At 47.8% G+C, this 24,589-nt stretch overlaps 1 protein-coding gene across 1 annotated transcript in view; it reads right to left on the bottom strand.

Annotated features, from left to right (window-relative positions):
* Positions 1 to 18,925, bottom strand: part of LOC135536060 (SH3 and multiple ankyrin repeat domains protein 3-like) — a 140,498-nt gene extending 121,573 nt beyond the window's left edge. Inside the window, 1 exon segment of the mRNA XM_064962453.1 lies at positions 18,124 to 18,925. The gene's annotated coding sequence lies outside the window, so the exon portion shown is untranslated.
* Between the last annotated feature and the right edge of the window lie 5,664 nt (positions 18,926 to 24,589).

Below are 24,589 nucleotides of genomic sequence, written 5' to 3'. Positions count from 1 at the left end.
CTCAAGAGAAGACAGGCTATGTGCTCACTGCCCACAAAATGAGGTGGAAACTGAGCTGCACTTCCTAACCTCCTGCCCAATGTATGACCATATTAGAGAGACATATTTCCCTCAGATTACACAGATCCACAAAGAATTCGAAAACAAATCCAATTTTGAAAAACTCCCATATCTACTGGGTGAAATTCCAGTGTGCCATCAGAGCAGCAAGATTTGTGACCTGTTGCCACGAGAAAAGGGCAACCAGTGAAGAGCACGCACCATTGTAAATACAACCCATATCTATGCTTATTTATTTTAGAGAGAGATACAGGGAGAGAGAGAGAGAGAGAGAGAGAGAGAGAGAGAGAGAGAGAGAGAGAGAGAGAGCGAGAAAGATACAGAGCGAGAAAGAGAGACACCGAGAGAGAGAGATACAGAGAGAGAAAGATACAGGAGAGAGAGAGAGAGAGAAAGATACAGGGAGAGAGAGAGAGAGAGAGAGACAGAGCGAGAAAGATACAGAGCGAGAAAGATACACAGAGAGAGAGATACAAAGCGAGAAAGATACAGTGAGAGAGAGAGAGAGCAAGAAAGAGAGAGATGCAGAGCGAGAAAGATACAGGGAGAGAGAGAGAGAGCAAGAGAGAGAGAGAGATACAGAACGAGAAAGATACAGGGAGGGAGAGAGAGAGAGAGAGAGAGAGAGAGAGAGAGTGCAAGAGAGAGAGATACAGAACGGGAAAGATACAGGGAGAGAGAGAGAGAGATACAGAGCAAGAAAGATACAGGGAGAGAGAGAGAGCAAGAGAGAGAGCAAGAGAGAAAGATACAGAGCGAGAAAGATACAGGGAGGGAGAGAGAGAGAGAGCAAGAGAGAGAGATACAGAGCAAGAAAGATACAGGGAGAGAGAGCGCAAGAGAGAGGAAAGCTTTGACTATGTACAGACTCAGTGAGCATAGCCTTGCTATTGAGAAAGGCCGCCGTAGGCAGACATGGCTCTCAAGAGAAGACAGGCTATGTGCTCACTGCCCACAAAATGAGGTGGAAACTGAGCTGCACTTCCTAACCTCCTGCCCAATGTATGACCATATTAGAGAGACATATTTCCCTCAGATTACACAGATCCACAAAGAATTCGAAAACAAATCCAATTTTGAAAAACTCCCATATCTACTGGGTGAAATTCCAGTGTGCCATCAGAGCAGCAAGATTTGTGACCTGTTGCCACGAGAAAAGGGCAACCAGTGAAGAGCACGCACCATTGTAAATACAACCCATATCTATGCTTATTTATTTTAGAGAGAGATACAGGGGAGAGAGAGAGAGAGAGAGAGAGAGAGAGAGAGAGCGAGAAAGATACAGAGCGAGAAAGAGAGACACCGAGAGAGAGAGATACAGAGAGAGAAAGATACAGGGAGAGAGAGAGAAAGATACAGGGGAGAGAGAGAGAGAGAGAGAGACAGAGCGAGAAAGATACAGAGCGAGAAAGATACACAGAGAGAGAGATACAAAGCGAGAAAGATACAGTGAGAGAGAGAGAGAGCAAGAAAGAGAGAGATGCAGAGCGAGAAAGATACAGGGAGAGAGAGAGAGAGCAAAGAGAGAGAGATACAGAACGAGAAAGATACAGGGAGGGAGAGAGAGAGAGAGAGAGAGAGAGAGAGAGAGAGAGAGAGCAAGAGAGAGAGATACAGAACGGGAAAGATACAGGGAGAGAGAGAGAGATACAGAGCAAGAAAGATACAGGGGAGAGAGAGAGCAAGAGAGAGAGCAAGAGAGAAAGATACAGAGCGAGAAAGATACAGGGAGGAGAGAGAGAGAGAGCAAGAGAGAGAGATACAGAGCAAGAAAGATACAGGGAGAGAGAGCGCAAGAGAGAGGAAAGCTTTGACTATGTACAGACTCAGTGAGCATAGCCTTGCTATTGAGAAAGGCCGCCGTAGGCAGACATGGCTCTCAAGAGAAGACAGGCTATGTGCTCACTGCCCACAAAATGAGGTGGAAACTGAGCTGCACTTCCTAACCTCCTGCCCAATGTATGACCATATTAGAGAGACATATTTCCCTCAGATTACACAGATCCACAAAGAATTCGAAAACAAATCCAATTTTGAAAAACTCCCATATCTACTGGGTGAAATTCCAGTGTGCCATCAGAGCAGCAAGATTTGTGACCTGTTGCCACGAGAAAAGGGCAACCAGTGAAGAGCACGCACCATTGTAAATACAACCCATATCTATGCTTATTTATTTTATCTTGTGTCCTTTACCATTTGTACATTATAAAAACACTGTATATATATATATATATATATATATATATATAATATGACATTTGTAATGTCTTTATTGTTTTGAAACTTCTGTATGTGTGATGTCTACTGTTAATTTTTATTGTTTATTTCACTTTATATATTATCTACCTTACTTGCTTTGGCAATGTTAACATGTTTCCCATGCCAATAAAGCCCTTGAATTGAATTGAATTGAGAGAGAGACGCCCAGCTAGCACATTTGGTTCCTTGGAAGTTGTGGGAGTGTTCTTGTTTGGTTTCCCATTGGTTCTAGAAACAAAGCCATAAGTAACCTGACCGGTGAAATGGAAAGTGTTTTAAACGTTCTGAGAATGGAAGTGGAAATGTTCCCTGTTCTGGCAAAGCTGAATAAAGCTGTTCATTTTAGTCTATTCAAACAGACCAATTTCAAAGGAAACAAGCACTCAGGTGTGGCCAATTAGTGGCGAAGACAACACACCAGAACTTAACAAGATTCTGAGAATGGAATCTATGTTTTTAAATAAAAAATGTGAAATGTTACTAATGTTTTCTTTTGTGTTTTTGGGGAACATTTTTCTTAATGTTCTGAGAACATGACTTTAAAAAGAACAATGACAGAACCTGTAGAAAACGTCAGTGCTGAATTTGAGAAGGATCCTGCCAGAACAGCAGCGGTGGGGAAAGTACCTGTTATACTGGAGGAAGAACAAAGATACATGAATAGAAAAGGACTCAAGTAAAAGTGAAAGTCATACAGTAAAATACTACCTGAGTAAAAGTCGAAAAGTACTTGGGTTTTAAATAAAGTTAAGTATCAGAACTAAATGTAATTGTTAAAATACACTTAAGACGGCACCATTTTCTTACAGAACAGATAGCCAGGGACACGCTCCAACACACAGACATCATTACAGATAGCCAGGGGCACGCTCCAACACTCAGACATCATTACAGATAGCCAGGGACACGCTCCAACACTCAGACATCATTACAGATAGCCAGGGGCACGCTCCAAGACTCAGACATCATTACAGATAGCCAGGGACACGCTCCAACACTCAGACATCATTACAGATAGCCAGGGACACGCTCCAACACTCAGACATCATTACAGATAGCCAGGGACACGCTCCAACACTCAGACATCATTACAGATAGCCAGGGGCACGCTCCAACACTCAGACATCTTTACAGATAGCCAGGGACACGCTCCAACACTCAGACATCATTACAGATAGCCAGGGGCACGCTCCAAGACTCAGACATCATTACAGATAGCCAGGGACACGCTCCAACACTCAGACATCATTACAGATAGCCAGGGACACGCTCCAACACTCAGACATCATTACAGATAGCCAGGGACACGCTCCAACACTCAGACATCATTACAGATAGCCAGGGGCACGCTCCAACACTCAGACATCTTTACAGATAGCCAGGGACACGCTCCAACACTCAGACATCATTACAGATAGCCAGGGGCACACTCCAACACTCAGACATCATTACAGATAGTTGCTGTGTGGGTGGACCATTTCAGTTTGTCCATAATGAGTACGCCGAGAAACTTAAACTTTCCACCTTCTCCACTGCTGTCCCATTGATGTGGATAGGGGGGTGCACCCTCTGCTGTTTCCTGAAGTCCACGATCATCTCCTTTTTTTGTTGATGTTGACTGAGAGGTTGTTTTTCTGGCACCATACTCTGAGTGCTCTCACCTCCTCCCTGTAGGATGTCTCGTCGTTGTTGGTGATCAAGCTGTTGTGTCATCTGCAAATTTGGTGATTGTGTTGGAGGCGTGCATGGCCACGCAGTCGTGGGTTAATAGGTAGTACAGGAAAGGGCTGAGCACGCACCCTTGTGGGGCCCCAGTGTTGAGGATCAGCGATGTGGAGATGTTGTTTCCTACATTCTCCACCTGGGGAGGGCCCGTCAGGAAGTCAGTGTGATGGTGATTGCATCGTCTGTGGACCTATTGGGGTGGTATGCAAATTGCAGTGGGTCTAGGGTGACAGGTAATGTGGAGGTGATATGATCCTTGACTAGTCTCTCAAAGCACTTCATGACAGAAGTGAGTGCTACAGGGCGATAGTAATTTAGTTCAGTTACCTTTGCATTCTTGGGTACAGGAACAATGGTGGCCCTCTTGAAGCATGTGGGGACAGCAGACTGGGATAGGGAGTGATTAAATATGTCCGTAAGCGTACCAGCCAGCTGGTCTGCACATGCTCTGTGGACGCGGCTAAGGATGGCATCTAGGCCGGCAGCCTTGCGAAGGTTAACACGTTTAAATGTCTTACTCACATCGGTCACGGAGAATCAGAGCCCACAGTCCTTGATAGGGGTCCGCGTCAGTGGCACTGCGTTATCCTCAAAGCGGGCAAAGAAGGTGTTCGAGCTTTCAGTTTTGCACGAATGCCGCCATCTATCCACGGTTTCTGGTTAGGGGAGGTTTTAATAGTCACAGCGGGTACAACATCTCCTATACACTTCCTTATAAACTGACTCACCGAATCAGCGTAAATATCCATATTATTCTCTGAGGCTACCCAGAACATGTCCCAGTCCATGTGATCAAAACAATCTTGAAGCATGGATTCCGATTGGTCAGACCAGTGCTGAATAATCCTTGTCACGGGTACATCCTGTTTGAGTGTCTGCCTATAGGAGGGGATAAGCAAAATGGAGTCGTGGTCAGATTTGCCGAACGGAGAGTGGGGGGAGCCTTGAATGCATCTCGGAAGTTAGAGTATCAGTGATCAGTGTATTTCCAGCTTGAGTGCTACAGTCAATATGCTGGTAGAATTTAGGTAGCCTTAAAATCCCCAGCTACAAAATTGCAGCTCAGGATATTTGGTTTCCAGTTTGCATAGAGTCCAGTGTAGTTCCGTGAGGACCGTCCTGGTATCGGCTTGAGGGGGGCTGTGACAATAACCGATGAGAATTCTCTTGGGAGATAGTACGGTCAGCATTAGATTGTGAGGAATTGAAGGTCGGGTGAACAGAAGGACTTGACTTCCTGTATGTTGTTACAATTACACCAGGAGTCATTAATCATGAAACATAAACCCCGCCCTTCTTCTTCCCGGAGAGATGTTTATTCCTGTCGTTGCGATAAGTTGACGTCGCTCTAATATCCCAAATGTAATAACACTTCAGTTTTTCTGGGCTAACAATGTAAGAAATAATGCATAAAAAAAACTAAATACTGCATAGTTTCCTAAGAACTGGAAGCGAGGCGACCCTCTCTGTCGACGCCATGATCATCCATAGGATGTAGTGATCACAACATAGTAGCCATATATAGGAAAACCAAAGTTCCAAAGGCTGGGCCTAATATAGTGTATAAGAGGTCATACAATATGTTTTGTAGTGATTCCTATGTTGTTGACGTAAAGAATATTTGCTGGTCTGTGGTGTGTAATGAGGAGCAACCAGACGCTGCACATGACACATTTATGAAATTGCCTAACCCAGTTACTAATAAGCACGCACTCACTAAGAAAATGACTGTAAAAACTGTTAAATCCCCTTGAAAAGTATATGGTTGAGAGGGATGAGGCAAATGGAATGGCAAATATGTCTGACCGTACAACATACGCAAACGTACTGCAAATTAAGAAATCATGTGACTAAACCGAATAAAAAGAATAAGAAACTATACTATGAAACAAAGATAAATGACAAAGAATGATAGTAAAAAAAATGAAAGACAAGAATTGTAATTTTGCATAATGAGTGTGAAAGAAGTGAAAAATGTATTGTTGTCTATCAACAATGACACACCACCGGGGTCTGACAACTTGGATGGAAAATGACTGAGGATAATAGCAGATGATATCGCCACTCCTATTTGCCATATCTTAAGCCTACTAGAAAGTGTGTGCCCTCAGGCCTGGAGGGAATCAAAAATAATTCCGCTACCCAAGAATAGTAAAGCACCCTTTATTGGCTCAAATAGTCAACCAATCACACTGTTACCGACCCTTAGTAAACTTTTAGAAAAAAGTGTGTTTGACCAGATACAATGCTATTTTACTGTAAACAAATTGACAACATACTTTCAGCAACCTTACAGGGAAGGACATTCGACATGCAGAGCACACACAGATGACTGATGATTCGAAGAGAGAAATTGATGAAAAAAATATTGTGGAAGCTGTTTTGCTAGACTTCATTGCGTACACACACAGGCACAGACACACACATGATGAGACACGCACTCTACACACATGGATGTTTTATTGTAAATATGTGATAGTGGAGTAGTGGCTCGAGGGAACACACTAAATGTAATAGTTAAAGTGCTATGAAATGTAATGTCATGTAATATTTAAAATTGTATATAACTGCCTTAATGTTGCTGGACCCCAGGAAGAGTAGCTGCTGCCTTGACAGGAACTAATGGGCATCCATAATAAACCCCAGGAAGAGTAGCTGCTGCCTTGACAGGAACTAATGGGGATCCATAATAAACCCCAGGAAGAGTAGCTGCTGCCTTGACAGGAACTAATGGGCATCCATAATAAACCCCAGGAAGAGTAGCTGCTGCCTTGGCAGGAACTAATGGGCATCCATAATAAACCCCAGGAAGAGTAGCTGCTGCAGGAACTAATAGAGATCCATAATAAACCCCAGGAAGAGTAGCTGCTGCCTTGGCAGGAACTAATGGGCATCCATAATAAACCACAGGAAGAGTAGCTGCTGCCTTGGCAGGAACTAATGGGCATCCATAATAAACCCCAGGAAGAGTAGCTGCTGCCTTGGCAGGAACTAATGGGCATCCATAATAAACCTCAGGAAGAGTAGCTGCTGCCTTGGCAGGAACTAATGGGCATCCATAATAATCCCCAGGAAGAGTAGCTGCTGCCTTGACAGGATCTAATGGGGATCCATAATAAAACCCAGGAAGAGTAGCTGCTGCCTTGACAGGAACTAATGGGGATCCATAATAAACCCAAGGAAGAGTAGCTGCTGCCTTGGCAGGAACTAATGGGGATCCATAATAAACCCCAGGAAGAGTAGCTGCTGCCTTGGCAGGAACTAATGGGGATCCATAATAAACCCCAGGAAGAGTAGCTGCTGTCTTGGCAGGAACTAATGGGGATCCATAATAAACCCCAGGAAGAGTAGCTGCTGCCTTGGTAGGAACTAATGGGGATCCACAATAAACCCCAGGAAGAGTAGCTGCTGTCTTGGCAGGAACTAATGGGGATCCATAATAAACCCCAGGAAGAGTAGCTGCTGCCTTGGCAGGAACTAATGGGCATCCATAATAATCCCCAGGAAGAGTAGCTGCTGCCTTGGCAGGAACTAATGGGGATCCATAATAAACCCCAGGAAGAGCAGCTGCTGCCTTGACAGGAACTAATGGGGATCCATAATAAACCCCAGGAAGAGCAGCTGCTGCCTTGGCAGGAACTAATGGGGATCCATAATAAACCCCAGGAAGAGTAGCTGCTGCCTTGGCAGGAACTAATGGGGATCCATAATAAACCCCAGGAAGAGCAGCTGCTGCCTTGACAGGAACTAATGTGCATCCATAATAATCCCCAGGAAGAGTAGCTGCTGCCTTGACAGGAACTAATGGGGATCCATAATAAACCCCAGGAAGAGTAGCTGCTGCCTTGACAGGAACTAATGGGGATCCATAATAAACCCCAGGAAGAGTAGCTGCTGCCTTGGCTAATGGGGATCCATAATAAACCCCAGGAAGAGTAGCTGTTGCCTTGGCAGGAACTAATGGGCATCCATAATAATCCCCAGGAAGAGTAGCTGCTGCCTTGGCAGGAACTAATGGGGATCCATAATAAACCCCAGGAAGAGCAGCTGCTGCCTTGACAGGAACTAATGGGCATCCATAATAATCCCCAGGAAGAGTAGCTGCTGCCTTGGCAGGAACTAATGGGCATCCATAATAAACCCCAGGAAGAGTAGCTGCTGCCTTGGCAGGAACTAATGGGCATCCATAATAATCCCCAGGAAGAGTAGCTGCTGCCTTGACAGGATCTAATGGGCATCCATAATAAACCCCAGGAAGAGTAGCTGCTGCCTTGGCAGGAACTAATGGGGATCCATAATAAACCCCAGGAAGAGCAGCTGCTGCCTTGACAGGAACTAATGGGCATCCATAATAAACCCCAGGAAGAGTAGCTGCTGCCTTGGCAGGAACTAATGGGGATCCAGAATAAACCCCAGGAAGAGCAGCTGCTGCCTTGGCAGGAACTAACTTAATTTTTATTGTTTATTTCACTTTATATATTATCTACCTTACTTGCTTTGGCAACGTAAACATATGTTTCCCATGCCAATAAAGCCCCTTGAATTGAATTAAATGGAATTAAATGAGTGTGTGCTAGTGGTAGTGTGTGGTAGTGTTAGTGTGTGGTAGTGTGTGATAGTGTGTGGTACAGATAGAGAGAGAAAGAGCAACAGAGAGAGAGTGAAAAGAAAAGCACACAGAGAGAGTGAACAAGAGAGAGAGACAGAGAGACAGAGAGACTTAGTGTTAAAAATATGGGTGGTTGTTATGGAATGTCAGGGTGTGTGGTAGTCTTAGTGGAAGTGTGTGGTAGTGGTAGTGTGTGGTAGTGGTAGTGTGTGGCAGTGGCAGTGATAGTGTCTGTTAGTGTGTGGTAGTGGTAGTGTGTGGTAGTGGTAGTGATAGTGTATGTTAGTGTGTGGTAGTGGTAGTGTGTGGAAGTGTGTGGTAGTGTTTGTGTTAGTGTGTGATAGTGTGTGGTAGTGTTAGTGTGTGGAAGTGTTAGTATGTGGTAGTGGTAGTGTGTGGTCATGGCAGTGGTAGTGTGTGGTAGTGTTTGTGTTAGTGTGTGATAGTGTGTGGTAGTGTTAGTGTGTGGTAGTGTTAGTGTGTGGTAGTGATAGTGGTAGTGTTAGTGTGTGGTAATGGTTGCGTGGTAGTGGTAGTGTGTGGTAGTGTTAGTGTGTGGTAGTGGTAGTGTGTGGTAGTTGTAGTGGTAATGTTAGTGTGTGGTAGTGCTAGTGTGTGGTAGTGCTAGTGTGTGGTAGTGCTAGTGTGTGGTAGTGGTAGTGTGTGGTAGTGTTAGTGTTAGTGTGTGGTAGTGGTAGTGCTAGTGTGTGGTAGTTGTGGTGTTAGTGTGTGGTACTGCTAGTGTGTGGTAGTGCTAGTGTGTGGTAGTGGTGATGTTAGTGTGTGTTACTGCTAGTGTGTGGTACTGCTAGTGTGTGGTAGTGGTAGTGATAGTGTCGGTTAGTGTGTGGTTGTGGTAGTGTTCGTGTGTGGTAGTGGTAGCGTGTGGTAGTGGTAGTGGTGGTGGCAGTGTGTGGTAGTGCTAGTGTGTGGTAGTGGTAGTGCATGGTAGTGATAGTGTCTGTTAGTGTGTTGTAGTGTTAGTGTGTGGTAGTAGTAGTGTGTGGTAGTGCTAGTGTGTGGTAGTGCAAGTGCAAGTGCTAGTGTTAGTGTGTGGTAGTGGAAGTGCTAGTGTGTAGTAGTGATAGTGTTAGTGTGTGGTAATGGTAGTGTTAGTGTGTGGTAGTGGTAGTGTGTGGTAGTGGTAGTGTTTGGTAGTGGTAGTGGTAGTGTGTGGTAGTGGTAGTGTGCGGTAGTGCTAGTGGTAGTGTGCGGTAGTGTTAGTGTGTGGTAGTGGTAGTGTGTGGTAGTGCTAGTGTGTAGTAGTGATAGTGTTAGTGTGTGGTAGTGGTAGTGTTAGTGTGTGGTAGTGTTGGTGTGTGGTAGTGGTAGTGGTAGTGTGTGGTAGTGGTAGTGTTAGTGTGTGGTAGTGGTAGTGTGTGGTAGTGGTAGTGTGTGGTAGTGCTAGTGTGTAATAGTGATAGTGTTAGTGTGTGGTAGTGTTAGTGTGTGGTAGTGGTAGTGGTAGTGGTAGTGTTAGTGTTAGTGTGTGGTAGTGTTAGTGTGTGGTAGTGCTAGTGTGTGGTAGTGCTAGTGTGTGGTAGTGGTAGTGTTAGTGTGTGGTAGTGTTAGTGTTAGTGTGTGGTAGTGGTAGTGTGTGGTAGTGCTAGTGTTAGTGTGTGGTAGTGGTAGTGCTAGTGTGTAGTAGTGTTAGTGTTAGTGTGTGGTAGTGGTAGTGTGTGGTAGTGCTAGTGTTAGTGTGTGGTAGTGGTAGTGCTAGTGTGTAGTAGTGATAGTGTTAGTGTGTGGTAGTGCTAGTGTGTGGTAGTGGTAGTGATAGTGTCTGTTAGTGTGTGGTTGTGTTAGTGTGTGGTAGTGGTAGTGTGTGGTAGTGGTAGTGGTGGTGGTAGTGTGTGGAAGTGCTAGTGTGTGGTAGTGGTAGTGCATGGTAGTGATAGTGTCTGTTAGTGTGTTGTAGTGTTAGTGTGTGGTAGTAGTAGTGTGTGGTAGTGCTAGTGTGTGGTAGGGGTAGTGTTAGTGTGTTGTAGTGTTAGTGTGTGGTAGTGGTAGTGTGTGGTAGTGCTAGTGTGTGGTAGTGCTAGTGTTAGTGTGTGGTAGTGGTAGTGCTAGTGTGTAGTAGTGATAGTGTTAGTGTGTGGTAGTGCTAGTGTGTGGTAGTGGTAGTGTGTGGTAGTTTTAGTGTGTGGTAGTGGTAGTGTGTGGTAGTGGTAGTGTGTAATAGTGTTAGTGTGTGGTAGTGTTAGTGTTAGTGTGTGGTAGTTTTAGTGTGTGGTAGTGGTAGTGTGTAATAGTGTTAGTGTGTGGTAGTGTTAGTGTGTGCTAGTTGTAGCAGTGGTAGTGTGTGGTAGTGTTAGTGTGTGGTAGTGTGTGGTAGTGGTAGTGTGTGGTAGTGCTAGTTTGTGGTAGTGTTAGTGTGTGGTAGGGGTAGTGTTAGTGTGTGGTAGTGGTAGTGTTAGTGTGTGGTAGTGGTAGTGTGTGGTAGTAAGAGTGGGTGGTAGTGGTAGTGGCATCACTGCCCTCCACCTAAAGAACCAATCAATACGCTAATCACTGCCCTCCTTTCCTAAAGAACCAATCAATACGCTAATCACTGTCCTCCTTCCCAAAAGGACCAAACAATACAATCATCACTGGCCGTGCTGCCTCTCCAGTTTCAACTGTTCTGCCTGCGGCTATGGAACCCTGACCTGTTCACCGGACGTGCTACCTGTCCCAGACCTGCTGTTTTTAACTCTATAGAGACAGCAGGAGGGGTAGAGATACTCTGAATGATCGGCTATGAAAAGCCAACTGACATTTACTCCTGAGGTGCTGACTTGTTGCACCCTCGACAACCACTGATTATTATTATTTGACCCTGCTGGTCATTTATGAACATTTGAACATCTTGGCCATGTTCTGTTATAATCTCCACCCGGCACAGCCAGAAGAGGACTGGACACCCCACATAGCCTGGTTCCTCTCTACCCGGCACAGCCAGAAGAGGACTGGCCACCCCACATAGCCTGGTTCCTCTCTAGGGAGTTTTTCCTAGCCACCGTGCTCCTACACCTGCATTCCTTGCTGTTTGGGGTTTAAAGCTGGGTTTCTGTACAGCACTTTGAGATATTAGCTGATGTAAGAAGGGCTGTATGAATTAATTTGATTTGATTTGATTTGGTTTGATCACTGCCCCCTTAGTTAAAGTTAGGGTTAGGTAGGGGTAGGTAGTATGTGGACCAGGGTTAGGTGGTATGTGGACCAGGGTTAGGTTAGGTAGGGGTAGGTAGTATGTGGACCAGGGTTAGGTTAGGTAGGGGTAGGTAGTATGTGGACCAGGGTTAGGTAGGGGTAGGGGTAGGTAGTATGTGGACCAGGGTTAATTTAGGTAGGGGTAGGTAGTATGTGGACCAGGGTTAGGTAGGGGTTAGGTAGGGGCCACTTTAAACAATGCTACCTAATATAATGTTTACATACCCTACATTATTCATCTCATATGTATACGTATATACTGTACTCTATCATCTACTGCATCCTTATGTAATACATGTATCACTAGCCACTTTAACTATGCCACTTTGTTTACATACTCATCTCATATGCATATACTGTACTCGATACCATCTACTGTATCTTGCCTATGCTGCTCTGCACCATCACTCATTCATATCTTTATGTACATATTCTTTATCCCCTTACACTGTGTATAATAAATTAGTTTTGGAATTGTTAGTTAGATTACTTGTTGGTTATTACTGCATTGTCGGAACTGGAAGCACAGGCATTTCGCTATACTCGCATTAACATCTGCTAACCATGTGTATGTGACAAATAAAATTTGATTTGATTTGATTTGGGTAGGTAGTATGTGGACCAGGGTTAGGTAGGGGTAGAGGTAGGTAGTATGTGGACCATGGTTAGGTAGGGGTAGAGGTAGGTAGTATGTGGACCATGGTTAGGTAGGGGTAGAGGTAGGTAGTATGTGGACCAGGGTTAGGTAGGGGTAGAGGTAGGTAGTATGTGGACCAGGGGTAGGTAGGGGTAGGGGTAGGTAGTATGTGGACCAGGGTTAGGTATGGGTAGGGGTAGGTAGTATGTGGACCAGGGTTAGGTAGGGGTAGGTAGTATGTGGACCAGGGTTAGGTAGGGGTAGGTAGTATGTGGACCAGGGTTAGGTAGGGGTAGTGGTAGGTAGTATGTGGACCAGGGTTAGGTAGGGGTAGGTGGTATGTGGACCAGGGTTAGGTAGGGGTAGAGGTAGGTAGTATGTGGACCAGGGTTAGGTAGGGGTAGGTGGTATGTGGACCAGGGTTAGGTAGGGGTAGTGGTAGGTAGTATGTGGACCAGGGTTAGGTAGGGGTAGAGGTAGGTAGTATGTGGACCAGGGTTAGGTAGGGGTAGGTGGTATGTGGACCAGGGTTAGGTAGGGGTAGTGGTAGGTAGTATGTGGACCAGGGTTAGGTAGGGGTAAGGCTAGGTAGTATGTGGACCATGGTTAGGTAGGGGTAGAGGTAGGTAGTATGTGGACCAGGGTTAGGTAGGGGTAGAGGTAGGTAGTATGTGGACCAGGGTTAGGTGGGGGTAGGGTTAGGTTGTATGTGGACCAGGGTTAGGTAGGGGTAGGTAGTATGCGGACCAGGGTTAGGTAGGGGTAGGGAGTATGTGGACCAGGGTTAGGTAGGGGTAGGGGTAGGTAGTATGTGGACCAGGGTTAGGTAGGGGTAGAGGTAGGTAGTATGTGGACCAGGGTTAGGTAGGGGTAGGTAGTATGTGGACCAGGGTTAGGTAGGGGTAGGGGTAGGTAGTATGTGGACCATGGTTAGGTAGGGGTAGAGGTAGGTAGTATGTGGACCAGGGTTAGGTAGGGGTAGGGGTAGGTAGTATGTGGACCAGGGTTAGGTAGGGGTAGGTAGTATGTGGACCAGGGTTAGGTGGGGGTAGGGTTAGGTTGTATGTGGACCAGGGTTAGGTAGGGGTAGGTAGTATGCGGACCAGGGTTAGGTAGGGGTAGGGAGTATGTGGACCAGGGTTAGGTAGGGGTAGGGGTAGGTAGTATGTGGACCAGGGTTAGGTAGGGGTAGAGGTAGGTAGTATGTGGACCAGGGTTAGGTAGGGGTAGGGGTAGGTAGTATGTGGACCAGGGTTAGGTAGGGGTAGGGGTAGGTAGTATGTGGACCATGGTTAGGTAGGGGTAGAGGTAGGTAGTATGTGGACCAGGGTTAGGTGGGGGTAGGGTTAGGTAGTATGTGGACCAGGTTTAGGTAGGGGTAGGGGTAGGTAGAATGTGGACCAGGGTTAGGTAGGGGTAGGGGTAGGTAGTATGTGGACCAGGGTTAGGTAGGGGTAGGGTTAGGTAGTATGTGGACCAGGTTTAGGTAGGGGTAGGGGTAGGTAGAATGTGGACCAGGGTTAGGTAGGGGTAGGGGTAGGTAGTATGTGGACCAGGGGAAGGTAGGGGTAGGGGTAGGGTTAGGTGGTATGTGGACCAGGGTTAGGTAGAGGTAGGGGTTGGTAGTATGTGGACCAGGGTTAGGTGGGGGTAGGGTTAGGGTGTATGTGGACCAGGGTTAGGTAGGGGTAGGAGTAGGTAGTATGTGGACCAGGGTTAGGTAGGGGTAGGGTTAGGTAGTATGTGGACCAGGTTTAGGTAGGGGTAGGGGTAGGTAGAATGTGGACCAGGGTTAGGTAGGGGTAGGGGTAGGTAGTATGCGGACCAGGGTTAGGTAGGGGTAGGGAGTATGTGGACCAGGGTTAGGTAGGGGTAGGGGTAGGTAGTATGTGGACCAGGGTTAGGTAGGGGTAGAGGTAGGTAGTATGTGGACCAGGGTTAGGTAGGGGTAGGGGTAGGTAGTATGTGGACCAGGGTTAGGTAGGGGTAGGGGTAGGTAGAATGTGGACCAGGGTTAGGTAGGGGTAGGGGTAGGTAGTATGTGGACCAGGGTTAGGTAGGGGTAGGGTTAGGTAGTATGTGGACCAGGTTTAGGTAGGGGTAGGGGTAGGTAGAATGTGGACCAGGGTTAGGTAGGGGTAGGGGTAGGTAGTATGTGGACCAGGGGAAGGTAGGGGTAGGGGTAGGGTTAGGTGGTATGTGGACCAGGGTTAGGTAGAGGTAGGGGTTGGTAGTATGTGGACCAGGGTTAGGTGGGGGTAGGGTTAGGGTGTATGTGGACCAGGGTTAGGTAGGGGTAGAGGTAGGTAGTATGTGGACCATGGTTAGGTAGGGGTAGAGGTAGGTAGTATGTGGACCATGGTTAGGTAGGGGTAGAGGTAGGTAGTATGTGGACCAGGGTTAGGTAGGGGTAGAGGTAGGTAGTATGTGGACCAGGGTTAGGTAGGGGTAGGTAGTATGTGGACCAGGGTTAGGTAGGGGTAGTGGTAGGTAGTATGTGGACCAGGGTTAGGTAGGGGTAGGTGGTATGTGGACCAGGGTTAGGTAGGGGTAGAGGTAGGTAGTATGTGGACCAGGGTTAGGTAGGGGTAGGTGGTATGTGGACCAGGGTTAGGTAGGGGTAGTGGTAGGTAGTATGTGGACCAGGGTTAGGTAGGGGTAGAGGTAGGTAGTATGTGGACCAGGGTTAGGTAGGGGTAGGTGGTATGTGGACCAGGGTTAGGTAGGGGTAGTGGTAGGTAGTATGTGGACCAGGGTTAGGTAGGGGTAAGGCTAGGTAGTATGTGGACCATGGTTAGGTAGGGGTAGAGGTAGGTAGTATGTGGACCAGGGTTAGGTAGGGGTAGAGGTAGGTAGTATGTGGACCAGGGTTAGGTAGGGGTAGGGGTAGGTAGTATGTGGACCAGGGTTAGGTGGGGGTAGGGTTAGGTTGTATGTGGACCAGGGTTAGGTAGGGGTAGGTAGTATGCGGACCAGGGTTAGGTAGGGGTAGGGAGTATGTGGACCAGGGTTAGGTAGGGGTAGGGGTAGGTAGTATGTGGACCAGGGTTAGGTAGGGGTAGAGGTAGGTAGTATGTGGACCAGGGTTAGGTAGGGGTAGGGGTAGGTAGTATGTGGACCAGGGTTAGGTAGGGGTAGGGGTAGGTAGTATGTGGACCATGGTTAGGTAGGGGTAGAGGTAGGTAGTATGTGGACCAGGGTTAGGTGGGGGTAGGGTTAGGTAGTATGTGGACCAGGTTTAGGTAGGGGTAGGGGTAGGTAGAATGTGGACCAGGGTTAGGTAGGGGTAGGGGTAGGTAGTATGTGGACCAGGGTTAGGTAGGGGTAGGGTTAGGTAGTATGTGGACCAGGTTTAGGTAGGGGTAGGGGTAGGTAGAATGTGGACCAGGGTTAGGTAGGGGTAGGGGTAGGTAGTATGTGGACCAGGGGAAGGTAGGGGTAGGGGTAGGGTTAGGTGGTATGTGGACCAGGGTTAGGTAGAGGTAGGGGTTGGTAGTATGTGGACCAGGGTTAGGTGGGGGTAGGGTTAGGGTGTATGTGGACCAGGGTTAGGTAGGGGTAGGAGTAGGTAGTATGTGGACCAGGGTTAGGTAGGGGTAGGGTTAGGTAGTATGTGGACCAGGTTTAGGTAGGGGTAGGGGTAGGTAGAATGTGGACCAGGGTTAGGTAGGGGTAGGGGTAGGTAGTATGCGGACCAGGGTTAGGTAGGGGTAGGGAGTATGTGGACCAGGGTTAGGTAGGGGTAGGGGTAGGTAGTATGTGGACCAGGGTTAGGTAGGGGTAGAGGTAGGTAGTATGTGGACCAGGGTTAGGTAGGGGTAGGGGTAGGTAGTATGTGGACCAGGGTTAGGTAGGGGTAGGGGTAGGTAGAATGTGGACCAGGGTTAGGTAGGGGTAGGGGTAGGTAGTATGTGGACCAGGGTTAGGTAGGGGTAGGGTTAGGTAGTATGTGGACCAGGTTTAGGTAGGGGTAGGGGTAGGTAGAATGTGGACCAGGGTTAGGTAGGGGTAGGGGTAGGTAGTATGTGGACCAGGGGAAGGTAGGGGTAGGGGTAGGGTTAGGTGGTATGTGGACCAGGGTTAGGTAGAGGTAGGGGTTGGTAGTATGTGGACCAGGGTTAGGTGGGGGTAGGGTTAGGGTGTATGTGGACCAGGGTTAGGTAGGGGTAGGAGTAGGTAGTATGTGGACCAGGGTTAGGTAGGGGTAGGGTTAGGTAGTATGTGGACCAGGTTTAGGTAGGGGTAGGGGTAGGTAGAATGTGGACCAGGGGTAGGTAGGGGTAAGGCTAGGTAGTATGTGGACCATGGTTAGGTAGGGGTAGGGGTAGGTAGTATGTGGACCAGGGTTAGGTAGGGGTAGGGGTAGGTAGTATGTGGACCAGGGTTAGGTAGGGGTAGGGTTAGGTAGTATGTGGACCAGGTTTAGGTAGGGGTAGGGGTAGGTAGAATGTGGACCAGGGGTAGGTAGGGGTAAGGCTAGGTAGTATGTGGACCATGGTTAGGTAGGGGTAGGGGTAGGTAGTATGTGGACCAGGGTTAGGTAGGGGTAGGGGTAGGTAGTATGTGGACCAGGGTTAGGTAGGGGTAGGTAGTATGTGGACCAGGGTTAGGTAGGGGTAGGGGTAGGTAGTATGTGGACCATGGTTAGGTAGGGGTAGGGGTAGGTAGTATGTGGACCAGGGTTAGGTAGGGGTAGGGTTAGGTGGTATGTGGACCAGGGTTAGGTAGAGGTAGGGGTAGGTAGTATGTGGACCAGGGTTAGGTAGGGGTAGGTAGTATGTGGACCAGGGTTAGGTAGGGGTAGGTAGTATGTGGACCAGGGTTAGGTAGGGGTAGGTAGTATGTGGACCAGGGGAAGGTAGGGGTAGGGGTAGGGTTAGGTGGTATGTGGACCAGGGTTAGGTAGGGGTAGGGTTAGGTAGTATGTGGACCAGGGTTAGGTAGGGGTAAGGCTAGGTAGTATGTGGACCAGGGTTAGGTAGGGGTAGGGTTAGGTAGTATGTGGACCAGGGTTAGGTAGGGGTAAGGCTAGGTAGTATGTGGACCAGGGTTAGGTAGGGGTAGGGGTAGGTAGTATGTGGACCAGGGTTAGGTATGGGTTGGTAGTATGTGGACCAGGGTTAGGTAGGGGTAGGGGTAGGTAGTATGTGGACCAGGTTTAGGTAGGGGTAGGTAGTATGTGGACCAGGGTTAGGTAGGGGTAGGTAGTATGTGGACCAGGGTTAGGTAGGTGTAGGTAGTATGTGGACCAGGGTTAGGTAGGGGTAGGTAGTATGTGGACCAGGGTTAGGTAGGGGTAGGTAGTATGTAGACCAGGGTTAGGTAGGGGTAGGTAGTATGTGGACCAGGGTTAGGTAGGGGTAGGTAGTATGTAGACCAGGGTTAGGTAGGGGTAGGTAGTATGTGGACCAGGGTTAGGTAGGGGTAGGTAGTATGTAGACCAGGGTTAGGTAGGGGTAGGTAGTATGTGGACCAGGGTTAGGTAGGGGTAGGTAGTATGTAGACCAGGGTTAGGTAGGGGTAGGTAGTATGTGGACCAGGGTTAGGTAGGGGTATGTAGTATGTGGACCAGGGTTAGGTAGGGGTAGGTAGTATGTAGACCAGGGTTAGAGCATATACACCATCAGGACATCATAGTCACCTCTGGTCTGGGATTCCCATCAAAATGATCCTGCTGGTTCCACTGGTCACCAAACTGGTCTGTGGTAGTAATGTGCTGGTCTGTAGTACTCCTGTTCTGGTCTGTAGTAGCCCTGTGCTGGTCTGTAGTAGTCTGTAGTACTCCTGTTCTAGTCTGTAGTAGTCTGTAGTAGTCCTGTACTGGTCTGTAGTACTCCTGTTCTGGTCTGTAGTAGTCTGTAGTACTCCTGTTCTGGTCTGTAGTACTCCTGTGCTGGTCTGTAGTAGTCCTGTGCTGGTCTGTAGTAGTCCTTTGCTGGTCTGTAGTAGTCTGTAGTACTACTGTGCTGGTCTGTAGTAGTAATGTACTGGTCTGTAGTAGTCCTTTGCTGGTCTGTAGTAGTCTGTAGTACTCCTGTGCTGGTCTGTAGTAGTCCTGTGCTGGTCTGTAGTACTCCTGTTCTGGTCTGTAGTAGTCTGTAGTAGTCCTGTGCTGGTCTGTAGTAGTCTGTAGTACTCCTGTTCTGGTCTGTAGTAGTCCTTTGCTGGTCTGTAGTAGTCCTTTGCTGGTCTGTAGTAGTCTGTAGTACTCCTGTGCTGGTCTGTAGTAGTCCTGTGCTGGTCTGTAGTAGTCCTTTGCTGGTCTGTAGTAGTCTGTAGTACTACTGTGCTGGTCTGTAGTAGTAATGTACTGGTCTGTAGTAGTCCTTTGCTGGTCTGTAGTAGTCTGTAGTACTCCTGTGCTGGTCTGTAGTAGTCCTGTGCTGGTCTGTAGTAGTCCTGTGCTGGTCTGTAGTAGTCCTTTGCTGGTCTGTAGTAGTCTGTAGTACTACTGTGCTGGTCTGTAGTAGTAATGTACTGGTCTGTAGTAGTCCTTTGCTGGTCTGTAGTAGTCTGTAGTAGTCCTGTGCTGGTCTGTAGTAGTCCTGTGCTGGTCTGTAGTAGTCCTGTGCTGGTCTGTAGTAGTCCTTTGCTGGTCTGTAGTAGTCTGTAGTACTACTGTGCTGGTCTGTAGTAGTAATGTACTGGTCTGTAGTAGTCCTGTGCTGGTCTGTAGTAGTCCTGTGCTGGTCTGTAGTACTCCTGTTCTGGTCTGTAGTAGTCTGTAGTAGTCCTGTGCTGGTCTGTAGTAGTCTGTAGTAGTCCTGTGCTGGTCTGTAGTAGTCCTGTGCTGGTCTGTAGTACTCCTGTTCTGGTCTGTAGTAGTCTGTAGTACTCCTGTTCTGGTCTGTAGTAGTCTGTAGTACTCCTGTTCTGGTCTGTAGGTGCCCTGTGCTGGTCTGTAGTAGTCCAGTGCTGGTCTGTACTAGTCCAGTGCTGGTCTGTAGTAGTCTGTAGTACTCCTGCGCTGGTCTGTAGTACTCCTGTTCTGGTCTGTAGTAGTCTGTAGTACTCCTGTGCTGGTCTGTAGTAGTCCTTTGCTGGTCTGTAGTAGTCTGTAGTACTACTGTGCTGGTCTGTAGTAGTAATGTACTGGTCTGTAATAGTCCTGTACTGGTCTGTAGTAGTAATGTACTGGTCTGTAGTGGTAATGTACTGATCTGTAGTAGTAATGTACTGGTCTGTAGTAGTAATGTACTGGTCTGTAGTGGTAATGTACTGATCTGTAGTAGTAATGTACTGGTCTGTAGTAGTAATGTACTGGTCTGTAGTAGTAATGTACTGATCTGTAGTAGTAATGTACTGGTCTGTAGTAGTAATGTACTGGTCTGTAGTGGTAATGTACTGATCTGTAGTAGTAATGTACTGGTCTGTAGTAGTAATGTACTGGTCTGTAGTGGTAATGTACTGATCTGTAGTAGCCCTGTGCTGGTCTGTAGTACTCCTGTGCTGGTCTGTAGTACTCCTGTTCTGGTCTGTAGTAGTCTGTAGTACTCCTGTGCTGGTCTGTAGTAGTCTGTAGTACTCCTGTTCTGGTCTGTAGGTGCCCTGTGCTGGTCTGTACTTCTCTGTGTCTAGGGCTTTACAGTGTCTTGATAACTCTCTTGTCTTTCTGAAGGGAAACCAGAGGAGGGAGGAGTGGGAAGGAACACACTCCCCCCTCATTTCCTCCTTAACCACCAGTAGGACGGCTCCAGCTCCTCACATCTGACTAATAGAAAGGCTAGCAATATTTGTCCTCAGTGATATGTTGGTAATCAGTGACCACACCAAAATCAAGTGACATGGTAACATCCTGTACTCCTTTTAGAGCTCAATGAGCTCCACAACCCTAAACCCTAACTACAACCCTGACCACAACCCTAACCCTAACCCTAAAACCTGACCACAACCCTAACCCTAACCACAACCCTAAACCCTAGCCATAACCCTAAACCCTAACCACAACCCTAAACCCTAACCACAACCCTAAACCCTAACTACAACCCTGACCACAACCCTAACCATAACCCTAAAACCTGACCACAACCCTAACCCTAAACCCTAGCCATAACCCTAAACCCTAACCACAACCCTAACCACAACCCTAAACCCTAACAGCAACCCTAAACCCTAACCACAACCCTAACCCCTAACCACAACCACAACCCTAACCACAACACTAAACCCTGACCACAACCCTAACCCCTAACCACACCCCTAACCACAAGCCTAACTCCTAACCACAACCCTAAAACCCTAACCAATACCCTAAACCCCTAACCACAACCCTAACCAAACCCTAATCCCTAACCCCTAACAGCACCCCTAACCACAAGCCTAACTCCTAACCACAACCCTAAAACCATAACCACAACCCTAAACCCCTAACCACAACCCTGACCAAACCCTAATCCCTAACCACAACCCTAACCTCAACCACAACCCCAAACCCTAAAAACAACACTAAAATCTAACCACAACCCTAACCACAACCCTAAATCCTAACCACAACCCTAAACCCTAAATTCAACCCTGAACCCTAACCACAACCTTAACCACAACCCAACTACAACCCTAACCTCTGACCACAACCCTAAACCATAACCACAACCCTAAACCCTGACCACAACCCTAAACCCTGACCACCACCCTAAACCCTAACCACAACCCAACGACAACCCAAACCTAAACCCTAACCCTAAACCGTAACCACAACCCTAAACCTTGACCACAACCCTAACCCCAACCCTAAACCCTGACCACAACCCTAAACCCTAGACCCTGACCACAACCCTAACCCCTAACCACAACCCTAAACCCTAACCCTAAACCCTGACCCTAAACCGTAACCACAACCCTAAACCCTGACCACAAACCTAAACCCTAACCCTAAACCGTAACCACAACCCTAACCACAGCCCTAAACCCTAACCACAACCCTAAACCCTAAACCCTAACCACAAACCTAAACATAAACCTAACCCTAAACCCTAAACCGTAACCACAACCCTAAACCCTAACCCTAACCACAACCCTTACCACAACACTAAACCCTGACCTCAACCCTAAACCCTAACCACAGCCCTAAACCATAACCACAACCCTAAACCCTGAACACAACCCTAACCTCAAACCTAAACCCTAACCACAACCATAAACCCTGACCCTAAACCCTAACCTTAACCCTAAACCGTAACCACAAACCTAAACCCTGCCACAACCCTAACCACAACCTTAACCCCTAACCACAACCCTAAACCCTGACCTCAACCCTAAACCCTAACCACAACCCTAAACACAACCCTAAACCCTGCCACAACCCTAAACCCTGACCTCAACCCTAAACCCTAACCACAACCACAACCCTAAACCCAACCCTAAACCCTGACCTCAACCCTGAACCCTAACCACAACCCTAAACACAACCCTAACCCCGAACCACAACCCGAAACCCCAAAACATATCCTTTGACATCTTTTTTATCTTTCCTCTCCAACCTGTCTTCCCCTCCTCCCTGTCCTCCCCTCCTCCCTGTCCTCCCCTCCTCCCTGTCTTCCCCTCCTCCCCGTCTTCCCCTCCTCCCTGTCCTCCTCTCCAACCTGTCTTCCCCTCCTCCCTGTCCTCCTGTTCTAAAAGTTTCCTATTAGCTCACACTTCCTTTTTCCTGTCTGTGTTCCCGTGGAGACGGATGTTTGGCAGGAAGAACTGGAGGAGCTGCAAGGCCCAGATAACCCAGACAACCACACACAAAGTACATTACACAAACACACTACATTACACACAAACACACTGTTACACACAAACACACGACGTTACACACAAACACACTACATTACACACAAACACACTACATTCCACACAAACACACTACATTACACACAAACACACTACATTACACACAAACACACTACATTCCACACAAACACACTACATTACACAAAAACACACTACATTACACGGACACATTCCATCTCTTTCCTAGGTTCCTGGCTGAACAACCATATTCACAAACACACTACATTACCCACATAACCCAACCTACCTAGCCCCTGAACTAACCCACCTACCTAGCCCTAACCCCTGAACTAACCCAACCACCTAGCCCTGACCCCTGAACTAACCCACCTACCTAACACTAACCCCTGAACTAACCTACCTACCTAGCCCTAACGCCTGAACTAATCGACCCACCTAGCCCTAACCCCTGAACTAACCCAACCACCTAGCCCTAAACCCTGAACAAACCCACCTACCTAGCCCCTGAACTAGCCCACCGACCTAGCCCTAACCCCTGAACTAACCTACCTACCTAGCCCTAACCCCGGAACTAACCTACCTACCGAGCCCTAAACCCGGAACTAACCAACCTAGCCCTAACCCATGTACTAAACCACCTAACTAGCCCTAACCCCTGAACTAACCTACCAACCTAACCCTAACCCCTGAACTAACCTACCCACCTAGCCCTAACCCCTGAACTAACCCACCTACCTAGCTTTAATCCCTGAACTAACCCAACCACCTAGCCCTAACCCCTGAACTAATCCACCTACCTAGCCCCTGAACTAGCCCACCTACCTAGCCCTACCCCTGAACTAACCCACCTACCTAGCCCTAACCCCTGAACTAACCCACCTACCTAGCCCTAACCCCTGAACTAACCCACCTACCTAGCCCTAACCCCTGAACTAACCCACCTACCTAGCCCTAACCTCTGAACTAACCCACCTAGCCCTAACCTCTGAACTAACCCACCTAGCACTAACCCCTCAACTAACCCACCTACCTAGCCCTAACCCCTGAACTAACTCACCTACCTAGCCCCTGAGCTAACCCACCTACCTAGCCCTAACCTCTGAACTAACCCACCTACCTAGCCCTAACCCCTGAACTTACCTACCTACCTAGCCCTAACCCCTGAACTAACCCACCTACCTATCACTAACCCCTGAACTAACCCACCCACCTAGCCCTAACCTCTGAACTAACCCACCTACCTAGCCACTGAACTAACCCACCTTCCTAGCCCTAACCTCTGAACTAACCTACCCACCTAGCCCTAACCTCTGAACTAACCCACCTACCTAGCCCTAACCCCTGAACTAACCCACCTACCTAGCACTAACCCCTGAACTAACCCACCTACCTAGCCTTAACCCCTGAACTAACCCACCTACCGAGCCCTAACCTCTGAACTAACCCACCTACCTAGCCCTAACCCCTGAACTAACCCACCTACCTAGCACTAACCCCTGAACTAACCCACCCACCTAGCCCTAACCTCTGAACTAACCCACCTACCTAGCCACTGAACTAACCTACCCACCTAGCCCTAACCTCTGAACTAACCCACCTACCTAGCCCTAACCCCTGAACGAACCAACCTACCTAGCACTAACCCCTGAACTAACCCACCCACCTAGCCTTAACCCCTGAACTAACCCACCTACCGAGCCCTAACCTCTGAACTAACCCACCTACCTAGCCCTAACCCCTGAACTAACCATCCTACCTAGCCCTAACCTCTAAACTAACCCACCTAGCCCTAACCTCTAAACTAACCCACCTAGCCCTAACCTCTAAACTAACCCACCTAGCCCTAACCTCTAAACTAACCCACCTAGCCCTAACCTCTAAACTAACCCACCTAGCCCTAACCTCTAAACTAACCCACCTAGCCCTAACCTCTAAACTAACCCACCTAGCCCTAACCTCTAAACTAACCCACCTAGCCCTAACCTCTAAACTAACCCACCTAGCCCTAACCTCTAAACTAACCCACCTAGCCCTAACCTCTAAACTAACCCACCTAGCCCTAACCTCTAAACTAACCCACCTAGCCCTAACCTCTAAACTAACCCACCTAGCCCTAACCTCTAAACTAACCCACCTAGCCCTAACCTCTAAACTAACCCACCTAGCCCTAACCTCTAAACTAACCCACCTAGCCCTAACCTCTAAACTAACCCACCTAGCCCTAACCTCTAAACTAACCCACCTAGCCCTAACCTCTGAATTAAACCACCTAGCCCTAACCTCTGAACTAATCCACCAAGCCCTAACCCCTCAACTAACCCACCAACAGCCCTAACCCCTGAACTAACCCACCTACCAAACCTAACCCC

The sequence above is a fragment of the Oncorhynchus masou genome, unplaced genomic scaffold, assembly GCF_036934945.1.
Source record: "Oncorhynchus masou masou isolate Uvic2021 unplaced genomic scaffold, UVic_Omas_1.1 unplaced_scaffold_551, whole genome shotgun sequence".
In the NCBI taxonomy this organism is placed as follows: domain Eukaryota; kingdom Metazoa; phylum Chordata; class Actinopteri; order Salmoniformes; family Salmonidae; genus Oncorhynchus; species Oncorhynchus masou.
This window is presented reverse-complemented; position numbering and strand designations above follow the sequence as displayed.